Source organism: Lates calcarifer, linkage group LG9, assembly GCF_001640805.2.
Source record: "Lates calcarifer isolate ASB-BC8 linkage group LG9, TLL_Latcal_v3, whole genome shotgun sequence".
In the NCBI taxonomy this organism is placed as follows: domain Eukaryota; kingdom Metazoa; phylum Chordata; class Actinopteri; family Centropomidae; genus Lates; species Lates calcarifer.
Genome location: NC_066841.1, coordinates 18,311,324 through 18,327,326, shown reverse-complemented (window position 1 = coordinate 18,327,326; position 16,003 = coordinate 18,311,324). Strand labels below are relative to the sequence as shown.

Here is a 16,003-nt window from a genome sequence, read left to right as displayed (position 1 = left end):
AAAAGTGCCTTAATTGCCTTCATGTCCCAGCCACTGCTGTTGAAGGAGCACTACTACACAAGCGCTAAATCACCACAGCATCAGTATAGTATATGTGGTAAGACACCAGTCATTCCTTTAGAACTAATCTTCCTGCTGTCAGCAGCAGACTCAGGTCACTCTGCCCTCTTCATACTAAAGCCACACATACATCAGGCTGTAGATAATTAACTAATGGCCCTTCCCTTCTACTCAGCACTACTGAGGTCCTTTAATGGATACTGTCCAGAAATAGCAGCACTCAGCTCAGTTACCAGTCAGGTCAATAATCTGACATCAATAGTCACGACATTAACAGGATTGCAGAACTTTTGGTGAACGGTGTGCAATACCAGTACCACAGGAGAAATGGACCAGATAAGAAGAAGATAACTGGTGATCCCCAAAGGAAGCTAACGGTGGAGTTTTGTGTAGATAATAGAATGACATGTGACAGTGAAGGACATCTCTGTGGCAACATATGACACATGACACAACATATGGCACTGAATCAGTGGACTTCTCTGAGTGATCACTGGATCTCACTCACACACACACACACACACACACACAAGGATGTGTTTCCAACCCCTAATCGAATCTTTCACTTACTATCACTATCAGTCTTTTTTTTTCCTTCTTTCTCACACCACAGGTATCTGTTAAAACTAATGCTTAACACTGGATTTTATTTTGATGGTCTGAAACACAAACGATCTAAATACTGACATCATTCTGAACCTGACCTGCCCAACAGCAGCAGGTGTGGGGGAAAAAAAGGCCTTCAGGAAACATCAACTGTACGCTTTGTTTTGATGTAAAGTGATACTCTGATAAGGAAATTTAACATAATCAAATAAGGTACAATCAACATTGATATCAAGTTTATGAACAGTTGAAAAACAAAGAGCACTGTGATACAAAAACTCTGGTATAAGCTTGAAATAATCCAATTTCCACAGCAGCTTGACTGGGATCACTACACTAATAAACAACATACCACCCATACAGCAGGCCTCCAAATCAGTGTTCTTCACTGAATTAAGTTTTCATACCTTTAGATTTTCTTTTATATGTGCAGTCTTTGTCATAAATTATCATGGCAGAAAGTCGTAATAATAAATCATTATTTCATGGCATAATGAATAACATAAAAATCTGATAGATCCAGATATCCAGATAATTAGATAAAGACAGGAGTTTTTTTTTTTTGTTTGTTTTTTAATGATCTTCACAATACCAGCTTTCCTCTTGGGAAAACTTTAAAGACTCGACTGCTATCAGATGTGGAGATGCCAGCTTGAAGGACACGTTAAAAACAGTACATAGTGTAGAGGTGAAACATGTCACAGTTTGTTCCCAAACAGTAATCTAAAACATACATAAACACACAACCATACAGTGCTTAAGAGTAAATAACATTTTTTACAAAGCTAACTACATGAGGTTTGTGAGGCAAGAGAAAAATCTGCTTCATCTGTACGAGTCCCCTCCACCTACATGACTGAGGAAACTGAAGATACAGAAACAGACACTGACTGCACACATGCTATGATTTGGTTTGAGGTTTTGTGTGTGTTCAGTGTTGGGGTAAAAGTTTCGGGTGACAACCGGTTCACACACCTGACCACCCCCTCAACCTCCACCCCTTTTTTTTCTCACGCTGTGATCTGATCCAGCACGGTGGATGAAAACAGGAACTTAACATAGATAAGGGCAGGAACAACATAGGTGTAACCTGAGAATGAGGAGTCATAATATAATATGCACAGTACGTTTTCCTGCTCACCGTCTGCAGACTGATGTTCTGGGTTGAGTTTTGTCATTACGTCAGCAGCGTAAATTCTCGTTGAGTATTTTCCAATTACAGAAGTGGATATACAAATTGCCACAGCTGAAGGGATTTTCCCAAAGTATCACAATCCAGCTACTATTTTGGCCCTTTAAAGTGATGCCAAAAAGTGCCCCAACATGCATTAAACTTGGGGATACCTCTCAGTTAAGACAGTGTTAGATGTTGGTGTTTGAAACTCAGCTGTTGAACTTTTCCACAGCTGGGGGGCGGGCTATTATGTGGAGACTGGGGGGGGGATGTCTGTAGGTACATTCACTGCTGCCAGGCCCACCACAAAAGGGTCTTTCTTAGAGTATTTAAGGGCTTTGGGAACAGGGGAGTTGGATGGAAGGGAAGTATGTGGGTTGTTAACATTTAAAGTAATATTTTAACATTTGGGGACTAGGTGCTTTTCTGCAGGAAGATCAATACAACTTTTATATCTGTTAAATATGAAGCTACAGCTAGCAAGCAGTTAGCATAGCATGAAAACCATAGCCTGAATAGGCAAATAAATAAATCAAATCAAAATCACAAATGAGCACGTTGTATCTCATTTGTGAGCAAAGGTTTAAAAACAACAATTTGTGGTAGGCCAGAGTCAGGCTAACTGTTTCCCTCTGCTGAGCTAAGCGAACCAGCACCTGGCTGTGAAGGAAAGTAAGAAACTATTACACTATTAGAATTATAACAATTCTATCTGGCAGCAAAGAAGGAGAATGATGACGAATCAGACACATCTTCCACTCCCGTCTCCACATGCTTTATGTTCATGTCTCCAATCGTCCCATCTTCTCATCACTCTCTGGGCAGTAATGAGAGGCATGTGAGGCAAAGCATTCTCGTTAAAATAACCAGCTCAGGAGCTGATGCCTCAGGCTAACATGAACAGTGTTAGTGAATGGAGCTGGGCACTGGCTGCTTCCTAACACTAATCGCTGCTTCTGCAAAGTGTTCAACAAGCGATTTGGAGCAGTCGCTGACTGAGTCAGTGACCAATTATTTACAGAGTAGTGAAGCTCTGCAAATAGAGACAGGGATCAGGCGGGGGGTGGGGTGGGGGGGGTGAATGAAACGTGCCTCTCACCTGGTTGATCTTAAAGGTCAGGCATGTTTATCTAAAGTGCGGGTGAACGGCAAAAACTGGAATCACAGTTGTTAACCATGTGGGAACATCTGTTTCTGTAGTTTACAGAAACACAATACATATTGTCAGTGTCAACTGAGTTATATAAGTCCCCTATCTTAAGACTGGAACTGAATAGCCATTACAGCTGCTGTCTATTCATACAATACAAAACAGACTTGACCAACAATGACTTCATCATTGCACTCAGCAGCCAGTGTGTGTGTGTGTGTGTGTGTGTGTGTGTGTGTGTTTTGTCTGTGTCACTGGAACATTTTTATAGGACTAGCAAACTGTTGCTGCATCAGCACCACAGAAACCACTCAGTGGCAGCACAGTGGATTCAGTATCATACTGTACATGTGGGACAAGAGTACTAATATTTTTCACTACTGTTGAGTCAAACACAAGTGACAGTTCATAATGATACTCCACTTTTTCATATAAAATGTATGGAATGTACAAAAAAAAGGGGTAAGACATAAAAAGGATTGTTTTAAAAAAGCAATTATTGTCCTTGAGAATAATGAGTGTTGTCTGTTCCCGCTCAGCTGGGCAGCTGCATTACATTCACCACACATTATTTTAGGAGCCAGGGTTGAGACAGAGGGGCTTTGAAAGCCTTGCCAGAAGCTCTTCAAAGAGAAGAGGAAAAACCGTTGGGTTTCTGGTGCCTGTGCAGCTTCCGCTTTAGGTTTGGGTGCAAGCTCGGACTGTTGTTGGCGACCGGGAGACTGAAACAATGCTGTTCCCCTACCTCCATCAAGGTGGTTTGCGTCCAATTGTGTCTGTTCCTTAAGCCCAGCACACAGCACATATGAAGTTTACCATGATAATGGATTTACCACTGAAACTTCCTTTTAAACAATGCATCCCTCATTTCAGACAGAAGTAAACAACAGCAGATTTCAGTGTTTCTGCTAGTTAGCAGATTTCAGATTTCAACATCTTGAATATTCACCTCATGGCTACATACATATCATACTAAAAGGCTGAGGCTAGTGTCACAGGCAAAACGTTAGCATCCTCATCTGTAAGAGACATGTAAATGTGATGTTTCGGCTGTTTGGTTTACATACTTCTTGTATATTCAAACAGTATGTTTTCACTTTTAACGTTACAAGAGAAAAAAGCTTTGAGGATGAGAACTAACTGATATTTTTGGCAAACGTAATGGGAACGTTGGCCGGTGTTGCTGGAGTGCAAACTTTCCTAAATCCAATAAAGAGCTGGACAGGGCCACTAACATTAAAACCTAAACTCTGATAGCATCCACACAGGAGGGAAACAGTACATAGTGAATCTGCTAGTCGAGAACAGTGATATAGGTAGGAAGCTACAGTTTGGCGAACAGTCCATTAATGCACACTGAATGCCAGGCTGTCATTTTACATTTGAGCAGAAGATTCAAAGACGCAGAGAAATAAAGATTTTACTTCTGATGTGTTTTAAAAAGATATCATGTATGTTTGGAATTCTTTAAAATGATTATCTGCACATGAAAATCGATCCTCTATGATATTATCCCCCTTTTAAATTTTGTTATACCACTAATGTCCAGCTCTATCTCCTCGGTTAGCCCCTAATCGCTCTGACACAAACACACACCCCTTTCCACTTCCACAAAAAACACTTAACACTGCAGAACAAACTGGGCCATTAAAAAAAGGACTCGGCCTGTTAAGTAAAAACACAAGGTGTGTTTTGCTCCCTCAGGCGTGCGCTGATTACACACTGCTGCACTAATGCAAAGATTATCCACACTCTATCCAATTTCCTCTTAAGTGTGTGTGTATGTGTGTGCCTGCATGCACACATACATGTATGAATGTGTGCGTCCTGCTTGTAAACCACAGACCGCACACAGAATGACATCACCTTGCAGTGATTAGCCTGTTAGCTCAGTGTGAAGCACAACAGATGGCTGCAGAGCATCATTCAGCGAGACTGGTTCGTAATTCTTGATATAAACGAATAACAACAGATATGGAACCAAAGAGGAAGAAGGGATTAAAATAATAACAACCTTTCACTGACATTGAGTTCATGCATGTGTGTCCCATTTCCTTTGATCAGAAGTGGTGAAGTCATCACTGAGGTCTCTCTATATGATAAAAGACAGGTGTATTAAGAGCTCTCTAATGTGGACAGGAGGGTAATTTCTGTGGACTGGATGTAAGCCAAGTTTCTCCCAGACGTGATGACAGACATAATGGCTGAAGGGGTTTCACATGAATTTACACACACAATCACTTGTTCACACACACACACACACACACACACACACACACACACACACACACTCATTACCCCCCTTTTCAGGACGGTGCATGTTCTGCAGCATCGCACATGTTCACCAAATAGTGTTATCATGTCTGAAAGACAAAGAGGCATCATCTTTTCTGCCTACCCTTTGAACCTGTGAACCTGCAGTGATAAACATCCATTCATTCAGTGTCACAGGCCATCAGCTCCCAGGAATCTGATGGTTCTGCAGTAACAAGCCCATAACAGCTTCTTTAATGTGTCTAACATCCCTGAGAAGCGGATAAGATCATGTAAGTGTTTACATAAGGTATATGGTTATATGGTTAAGTGCGTGCCTGCCATTAAACTGTCTGAATTGAGCAATGTCAACACTACTGCAGATACACTTAAAATCAGGTGTTCTCAGCCCACACATTGTGTTTTCTTTTAAGTCAGTTTGCCATTAGATATTTTTTCAAATACCGTATCATACTGTATCATACTGTATCATATCGTATCGTATCGTATCACTGATGAGTTACTGGTCATAACAACTTCTTGTCTTGATTCTATCCACTGGGAAAAGTTAGCTCATTACTGTATTGATGCTGTATGTCAACAGTTTTCATAGGACCAATTTCTTCAGAGGAAAGTGAAAACAGCTGACAGGGAGGTCTGTGGATTACCCACATTAAGTGTGATATTGTTCCTGGTAAGACTTTTTCAATGTTGGTTGACCGGGTGAGCACCATAAACAAACTTCCACTTAACTTTGTTGTATTGTAATGAAGACAATAATCTGAGAGGGATATCACATAATAACCAACATCGTCTGCATTAGATTCCAATACAGTAAGTGAGAAAAAATGTGTTTTGTTTTATTGTGGCAGGGGATTTGTGTCATTGGGTGAACCACCCTTTTAAACTCTGTTGTTGTCAAAACAACACATAAATCTTAAGATCTATTCTCTCTGCTCTTAATGATGGTTTGGCCAATAATAAATGGTTAGCACCAGATGTTTACCAATCTGATCTGCTGGGTTAGTATCGGCACTGATACTCAATTAAATTAACTCTGAATCAGCCAGACATGAACAATGGACGTTCAGTTTTTTGTCAACATAATAAAAAATGTCAGTGTTTCTGCTAGTTACTAGATAACTAACTTAGAAGAAGTAGAAGGGGGCATGTTACCTTACATACAACTACTCCTATCAGTTTCAAGCTTTGAGGTATACAGACTTTAATTTTGGGAAAAAGAGAGCACTGGATCAGTGTGCTATATGAACAAATACTTTGAGTTGAAAGTGGTATCAGGAGAGAGAAGGAACTAAAACTAAAAATAACGTACAGTCACACACATAAATCACAAGCAGTTGCCTTAACACGTTGAATAAGCAAAAGGATATTGTAGATGTTTGTAAAGGGTTTCTCACATCTATTATACATCTGCATGTTGGAAAAACTTCATTTTCCTATACTAATACAGATCTGTCATGGCATCATGTCCAGGCTAACTTCTGTTCCATTAGCTTCAGTAACTCAGTGCAGTCTTTCATTCAGCAGTTTATTCATCTGTCTGCACCATGTGCATTGGGATTACAGGTTGCAGTGCAGGCTTTTAGAAGGTGAAACCTTTGTGATTTTAAAAAAAGATAGTCAAAGGTTAGATTTTGTAGTATCCAAAAAACTGCAGCTTCCATGAAATGAAATTATAAGCACAACAGCGCAGGTACTTAGGTCAGTGTAACATGGTTTCCTCCATAACACACAGTAAATTCATTCTCTCAACCTACTAGCTGTAATCTCTGCTGTCTAAAGAGACCATGAACATCTAGGGCATCAAAAGAGACATGTGACATACTGTTTAAAAAAGTTCTGTTTCAATCCTGGATTTTTAGTTGATGTGTCAATGTTTGAAATCTCAGCCCCCATGTGTGGACAGAAAGCAATAAAGGTTTTCAAATCCACATCTGTATGGATATTATCTTCTTATATATCATATCTTATCAGTTTTACATTATCTATGTTTACTTCACCTTTCCAGTGTAAAGTTTTTGGTAAGTTGACAGATGGACAGATGAATGGATGGAGGTTGGAGACAGCTATTTAAAAAAATGCTACCCCACAGAGTGGATGATCTCTGGGGCAGCTAGAGGAGTCATCAAAGGGAAATGACAGAGCTGGTGGAGGGATGGAAGAAGAAGAACAAGGGGGAGAACGAGACAGTGAAGGTACAAAGGCAGCTGCAGACGCCTACCCCTGGGAGATGGATCACAGATGTCTGACCCAGGGCTGCTCCAGTTAATTGTGAAACAAAAGCCTTACCTTCTCTTTCTTTCTGTCGCCAGTTTTCTGGTCTTTGCTCTCCTCCTTTTAATCTCTCCCTTCCTCTTTTTCACTCAGAAACTTGTTTTCCTTTCTGTCTGTCTCCACTATCATTACTGCCCTCCATGATTCACTTTTCTCGTGCCTGTGTTTACTCTCCCCCTCCACGCAGCGAGGGACGGCATAATCCCTGCTGTCTTCAGATGGCAAATACCACTTAGCTGTGGAGGGCCGCTCCAAATGACAACAGCAAACAAAGAAATGCCTCATTCCCTGCATTCTTTTTTTTTTCTAAAAGGCAAGAATGCATGTTTTCTAAAGGCTCTGGACGAGTCAAAGCAAAGGTCAATTGAAGAGCGAGAGTTGGAAAAAAATATGAAACAGTAGCATTCACTTTTGCATGAAAATTTTGCATGAAAATATAAACACTCTGATTGCAGCTTCACAACCGCACTGGACTATTGTTACAAAGATGCTTTCCTGGCAAAAACAAATTAACTTCAGACAGAGGAGAGGTTATGAGTTGGGAGAGAGGAGGAGGTGTCTCTGAGCTGAACCCAAAACTTTGTGTCTGTGTTTATTTTTACCGGAGCCGCGCCGGTGCTGATCATACCTGAGATCAGCTCAAACAGGATGCATCTGTTGACAAGCCTGTGGCTTGGAAAACTAGCTTGGCAAATTCCAGTTTACTTCAATTAACCCTATTCATATCAGCTTGGTGTAATTGGCTGGAGATTGTTTAAAGTCGTAGCCTCACTGTGTATTTATTTATTTATTTTGTGGTATAAAATCTCTTTAATTTACTCATGAAACAATGGGGGAAAAAAATCTTGCAAAAGGCAATATTTTGTACTGAGGCTTGTGTGCATGTCTGTGTGGTCCCACAGGTGCTGTAACATTATCACTAGCCAAGTCTAGCCGAGCAGTCACCCTCACCTGGAGAGTCCTCACACTACAAATCAATTCACAGCTGCCATCAGTTAAACCTCAGTGACCAGGGCCTCTCAGTGACACAGTTTAGACTATTGGAGATATCCAGTCAGAGACTCCAAAGGTTTTACATTGTTTCATTTTTTAGTTTTATGTTTTACACCAGTCCACAAAAGTGTTTCCCGCTAAACCTTCTCTAAACGCCAATATTTTACACTTTTCCAATCCCTACAAAAACTTTGACAAAAAAATGCTCTAACTTCCTTGTCCAAGTGAGCTCACAAGCCAAACTAACTTGCTCTACACTGCAAGAGAAGAACAATTCTGCATTTGTATTTGACCTGCATGTCCTCACAGATCATTAGCTGCTGTGGATGCTGAGTTTTTTTCCTGGGTCAGATTTAACCTCAGTCTTTTCACATTATCACATATGTAGCTATGAAGTGAATATCTGAGACACATTTTACAAGATTCTCTTTAAAAAAAACTCAGCTGGAGACATTATAAAGTCAGCAGGAGACAGCATCTTTAACCAACTCTTGGAGTTAACGTCCAAACCAGTGACCTGCCTTATACTTAGAATGAGTCACCTTTATTAAAACTCGGTCTGCCAAAGCAGGGTGTAGACATAGACAGAGAGGGCATTATAGCTGTTGGTCCTGCTGTGCTCTGGCTACAAGGCTGCAGTGGTGATAATGACCGGTGACAGTCTGCCAGTCCAAACCAAAATAGGGTTTCCATGGTGCTGGTGAATCCAGAACCCAAACACAGGGAATCACATCTCTGGTTGTGAGTAATGTGGGCTCAGAGCAGCTGGAGGATTTCTCAGTTGTACTGAGATTTAGCTGTAAAAGTGAATGAAAGTGAAAGGGTTTATCCAGCTTCACCAGTATGACAGGGACACTCAAAATGAAACAAGTAAACGAATTGTAGTAACCAGATCAAAATGACCACAGAATGAGGAGAAACATGGTAAAAGTCTATACATATATATATATATATCTTCTTCTTTTTTTTTACATGACAGAAAACAGAATGAAAACTCTTAAGAGATAATTTTATCTTTTGGAAATGTAAGCAGCTCCCCAACTGTTTTTTCTGTTTTGTGTCACCATGAATAAATAAATTGAACAGCTATCTGAACTTCTTATTTCTACAATTATGATATTATATTATATTATGATAGGACATTGTAATCAGTGAACTTTAGTAGACAGATTTTCTTTTCTTTAAACAACAAACAGGCAGGCTCTAGCTTTATAATTAATGTACAGTCTCAAGAGTGGTAAATGAAAGAGCCTATTGAATAAACAGATTAATTGATAAAGAAAATTATAATCAGTTGCAGCCCTTCTCTGAGTTGGTAATAAATTCATAGTCTCCATCTCTTTGTAGTCATTGTTTCCCTCTCTAATATGAACTGAGAACCAACTGGAACACGAAAGCAAATTATGACTTTCAGCTGTGACACAAACACAATGTACAATCTAGTCTAATCTCGTTCACACAGTTTAAAGCCTTTTCCATGACCTAAGCCAAAGTGAACATATGATACTGCCTTATCACACGTTACACACAGACTGCCTATTGTGGCAGGTCGTAACCTTTCATCATTAGCATACAGCTGTGAGGCCGAGTCCCAGAGCGACTCCAGTTGCAGCTTAATCAATATTCAAACATGTCTGATACAACGTCTGCCGGTAAAGAGAAAAGGATGGATGGCAGGGAGGTAAACAAGACTGACTCAGAGACATAAACTGAAGTGAATGCTGAACACAACCGGCAGAGTTTAATGAGCCTGCAGTTGCTCAGGGACTAGATAAAGTGCTGGAGGCCATGCAGCTGCAAAACCCACCGTCCGTCTGCCGTGCATTCCCCTGAGACTGACCCCCAGCTCACCACAAAGAAACAAAACCCACTGCAGATTCTTTCTCCTCATTTCACCCAACAGGAGGGTCCTGCCCCCCCAAGTCATTCACTTTTCTGGATGTCTTTTTTTTCCTCTCTAAGGGAGGGTATGTTCCACACAAGCCTATACTCAGCCCTCTATTGATAGAGGGGACAAGTGCTGGGTGAGGGCTTTGTTACTGGCAGGACCCCACCCCGCTGGTTTCCCAGTAAACAGCAGGCTGGAGAGCTGCTGGAGGAAGATGTACCCCCAGGAGAGGCTCATCTCTGCGAGCCAGGGGGGGGTCCCACAGGAGGGAGAGATTCAGAGGAAAAAAAAGAGTGATCAGGCAAGTGAAGAATAGCAGGGGAGAGGAGAGAGAAGGGTGATTAGCTCCAGCACTGCCTAATCTAATCAGCATGCATGACTGCCCCACAGTGAAGCACGGTTGGGGGGGGGGACGACATGTACAGACCAAGAAAGTTTTGTCAAGTATCATTCAGAGGGCTATGGAGGGTTTGGAGACTTGAATCGTTTGTTTCAGAGCAAGAACAGAGACAGGGGGTCACATGGGAAAGGTCACCACATTAAGGCTGCTGGACAGTGTCATATTTCACATGGATGTGATGTGGCGTGGGCCCTGCGCTCTGTAACCTGCTACAGGTAGGATGAAACAGGCGGAGGCGGAGGCACCCAGATGAAGCGGTGAGGCGGTCTATGGCTTGGGGCTCAGCAGTTAATCAAGAAGTTACAGCATTATGACTCTAACTGACCTAATTAACAACTGTCACTAGTTTGTTCTTTGGGGTCATAAATCATGTTGGCAATGTTCCATAGCAGTGTTAGGTAATGTAACTGACCACAAGTGTCTAGTCTGACTCTCAGACAGAACTATTAAAATGTTGGAGAAATGCATATCGTACGCAACAGTTTGTTAAACATGAGCTACTTATAACCCATGTTTTTCTATTCATTGTTAAGGAAAAAGCAGTCCACCTTTAAGAGGTGAGAGAATCTCATGCACAGGCGTATTTAACAAAATATTGTTTCATATATCGTTACCAGCATTCAGGTTATCTCACTCAACCCTCCTAAACTATAAGCACAGCAGGCCGTGCACTGGTCTGCAATGAGGAGCGGTAGTAAAATGACTTGTCCATCTGGTCCACTGCATGCACCATCGCCCTATCAGCTAACTAGGCTATTGTCGTTTTCCTTGCTAACAGAAAATTAACGGAAGCTAGTGAGACCCATGCTGAACAGGTAATCATAACACCACAACATGAGAAGTAATGTGTAGAGGCTTTTTGGATGTACAGAGTATACGCTGTTTGCTGACTGGGTAAAAAAAAAAAAAAAAAAAGAGTTTGCAGCAGAGGCACCGCAAATAAACGAAACAACATGGATTCTACAATGTAGTTTAGGACAGAGCTGGCTACGTGGGTTGAGTTTGAATTCATTTGCACTAATTACGGGTTAGTTTCAAGTTATTTGAACAGACTTTTTAAAAAAAAAAAAACAAAAAAAAAAAACATCCCTGAGGCAGACAACAAAAGAAAGTGTTCAAGAACAAATCCTCTCAGATGTCTCTCTCTTCCTTATGTGCTTTGCAGACCTTTCCAGAACCGGTGAAACAGCCCGTCTCTGAAGCGGCTCTATAAAACAGAAACCAACTCGGACACACGGCTGCTTTTAATTCACTCAGAAATACTTCTTTTAGAAGCTTGGGAATGGAAAACCTTATAACGTAATTTGACCCAGTTAAGATTTGTCTCAATTTTAAGACCGTCTTCCGTGCATTACGTCAATTTTATAGCCAAATAAACAATCTTTAGGGTAACAAGACGCGCATTAAAAAAGCCTTTGTGATGTGTTGGTTTCATTAGAGCACTTCCTGGATGCTCCTGTTGAAAGTTTTATTGGACCGCACTCACTGAGAGACAAAAGAATACTGTGGGGTGAAATAATGACCCCCCCCCAAAAAAAAGGAAACACTGATTGTCAAAAACAGATGTTGCTGTTCCATGTACAAGTGCAACAGTTACAGTAGTCTGAATAAATATGGTGCAAATAACCAGCCTTGTTATCAGAGCTATCTACACTGGACGATAGCCACAGTGGGGCCTTGCTGTAACAAACTGTATTCCAGATGTTGGGCCCAGCCGGCCGGAGTCATCTGGTTTAACCTCTGACACAGGAGCAGCAGTTCAATTAGTGGATTTCACACTTTGGTCATGGTGACACTATGGTCCTGGCTTTAGTTTCAAGCACACACTGATAGTGCCCAGGTCTGATTTCCATCAGCAGACCACTCAGTGATATTTACACTAACAAAAGCATAAAAGTAAGTGTTTATTTGGGATCCAAATATGTGGGGAAGATGTAGATCAAATCCTCCACTGAAAATAGTCCTCATTCCAGGAGAAATATACTGACCAATCCCATAAACTGCAGCCAGGATCCTGGATTAATGACAAAAGCACTGCCATCAAAGCTCAGAGAAGCACGAAAGGCAGATGATGTGGTCTGCATGAATGGGTTAGCAGTTAAACTTTTGTTTTATTTTTCTGCATTAAAAGTATCGCCAACTGCATCATCTGCACCGGGCAAAAAGGGAAGACTGGTAATATTTTTTTCCATGCTTTGAAAGTTTACCATTCTGTTTAGGGAAAGGAGAGAAGAAAAAAAAAAAACATTAAAGAAGCTTTCCAAAGCATCTGTGCTGCCAGGCTGCCAAGGGAGAGAAACGCAAGTATTTTTTTTTTTTTGCTTTTCTTGTGGCCTAAACAGGGAAAAGGAGTGTTCTGCAGGGTCGTAATGAATGAAGCCTTGGCTTTTTTTAATGGGCCAAACACAGAGCCCTGAGGGACCACGTGCACAGGCACATAAGCTCAAACCACTGGCAATCCCTGACTGTGGACTCCGACCAACCGCCATCTTTAATGCTAGTCACTCATTCGGTAATGACATAAGCATCATTAAACATCTGAAGCTCGGGTGCGTGTTTTTTTTTTTTTTTTTTTTTAAAAAGGGGGAAATTACAAAGAAATGGCTCAAGCTAATTACAGAATAAAGACTCGTGGTGCAAGACCACACACTGGCTGCCCTGCTGCAACTTCACAGCTGGTAATAAAGCGACAACAATACACGAAACTACAACAATTTAACACATTCACATTTACAATGTCAAACTACAGAAAGCTTACAGTGACATCTTTAGTGTTAATCGAAATTCTGTGAGAACAAATTCCATGTGGAAAAAGACAGATCATGTGGCTCTGATCTTTCCTACCACAATGAATCGGTGACTGAGGTTTGGAACAACAGAACTACATCACTTATAAACACTGTGTCTATTAAGCCTTGCAATAAAGAGCATCGCACATGGGGGGGAAAAAAATCACTGATTGTTTGGAGAGACACAGAGAAAAAGCAAAGTAGGGCTTTCCTTATGCAAAATACATGACACTGTCCCTGACTTTGGTTACACAGTGGTCCAAAGACTTCATATGTAAAAGGTCTCTGCCCTCAGGAGACCGTTCTCTTTCACACGCAAACACTGGTCTACAGGTGGGACCAGTTCTCAGGTTTACTGTTGAAACACAACACAAGAAAACAAGACAAGAATCTGTGTCGCACTTTGTCAAGACCACTGACTTTCTCTTCCACTTACAAAAGCAGAGCAACCTTAGACCTCCAATATCTGTAGTGGCACACACAAGAAATCAGCAGGTGTTTGGGGTCAATGATGCTTTTGATAATGCTTTTTTATGGAACATTTAACTTGGTTAATGTGTAGCTAAGAAAATAAGTCAATTATTGAATTTATGTCAGTCACAAGAAAAAGTACAAAACAATATCTTGTTGTGAGGATTTGTTCCTGAAAATCTTTGGCATTCTAGAACATAAGTTAAAAAGAAAGATGGTCATTTGTGATGGACATTTTTCACTGTTTTTTTTTTAGGAAAGGATTTTTCTTGGTAAAAATCCACATGATATAGCAAAATGCATGAATACAAGAAACAGGATGATATCAGTCAGAGCTGAAGATCAAACTGTTCTGATATCAGTTATTAGTGTAAGTCATTTTTATGCTGAAAAATCAAAACATTCAAAACAAGATTTGTCTTAACATTATATTAAACTGACAAAGCATGACTTTTGATGACATGGGTCCAACTTGAAAACCCACCTCCATTCTCACGTTTAGCTGCTGTGTTGCACCATGTGCACTGTCACCCAGCTGAGGCTTTATATAAATCAAAACTACATTAATGGAGGAATTACATTTCAAAAGCTCACTTAGGAGTGTCACACTTGATTACACATTAGGGTCACTACGAGCTGCATTGACTGGCAAAGCATCAGTCTGCTCCGCTTTCCTGCCACGAGTTTCCCTTCAGAGCTTTGGAACAAAACGCCGCAGCTGGAAATGTGGAGGAACTTGGATAAAAGTCACAAAATCTGTGTCCTAGTTCCATTAACGAAGACTTGATACATAGACGGATAATCTCTCTGCACTAGTGCTTAAAAACTGGTAGCTTTAGTGCCCTGGTCGTGTTGGTGCCTCAGCTACTTACGTGTAACTGCTGGCTGTGCGGTTTTGAAGCGACGCCTCTGAAATCCAGCAAGTTGGAAGGATCTTCTTGTGTCTTCTCTGAGATTTGAGCAGTTTAGGTTAAGCTGTCCGGACGCGATCCTGACTTGATTTTTTGTTCCCCTCTTCAGTGTCTCTTCTTCATCCTCCACGTTTTCTCCGGGACCACAGAAGAATGAATGGCTGTCTCCGTCCCCCTCTGCCCAGACCGACTACTGCTGGGATGGGAGTGACTGCTCCGGCAGCTCCCTCCCCCATCCACCAATCACTGCTCCTCTGCAACTCACACTGCACTTATGAGAATCAATTATTTATTTAATGACACTATATGTGATCAAATACTATGTGAATGACCGCCACCGTGTTGTTCTGCAGTTTCTTTGTTGTTTAACTTTACATACAAAACTTAACTAACTTAACTCTATAATGATGCATTAAAACAGATTAAACTTCATTATGATTAACTTACTTTTGTGCAACAGTAAAATGCTACTTACACATGCATCCAAATTAAAAATCCAGTGTTTAATATCATAGGTCCACTTTCCTCCATGAGGAATTTGCTGGTTAGTCTTTAGTTTCACTTCAGTTAAACTCTTGAAAGCACAACTTTTACTCGCAACTGAGTATTTTAACATTTTAACTACTTTTATTTCAATAAAGGAACTGAATTTTTTTCCACCACTGGAAATGTGTTGTCCATTTTCTGATGGACTAAAGAAATGAAAGCCAATATCTCAGATCAAACTGGAGTGTGGGCTTCTGTATGGTTCTCATTCATGGACTTTCATTTCAAAGCTCTTTGAGTGCAGTTTAAGTAGAGAGTAGTGACTAGAGATTCACTCTCCTTCATTACATCATTTATTTTAAAAAGTATTTGTATCTATTACACTTTTAAGGAACCTTTAAACCTCTAGTGTCCTATCTGATTTACCTTCGGGAGTTCTAAGTAAATATCATCAGTCAGAGTCAGTCAATCAGACGTTATAACACCTCAAGCTAGAGTAATTTAAGTGCTTCACATTTGTTTAGTTT

General features: G+C 40.7%; 1 protein-coding gene across 1 annotated transcript in view; it reads right to left on the bottom strand.

The window, feature by feature from the left end:
• The window catches only part of lhfpl2a (LHFPL tetraspan subfamily member 2a), a 40,646-nt gene extending 25,439 nt beyond the window's left edge, over positions 1-15,207 (bottom strand). Inside the window, exon 1 of the mRNA XM_018694280.2 lies at positions 14,952-15,207. The gene's annotated coding sequence lies outside the window, so the exon portion shown is untranslated. The remainder of the gene's footprint in view (positions 1-14,951) is intronic.
• Between the last annotated feature and the right edge of the window lie 796 nt (positions 15,208-16,003).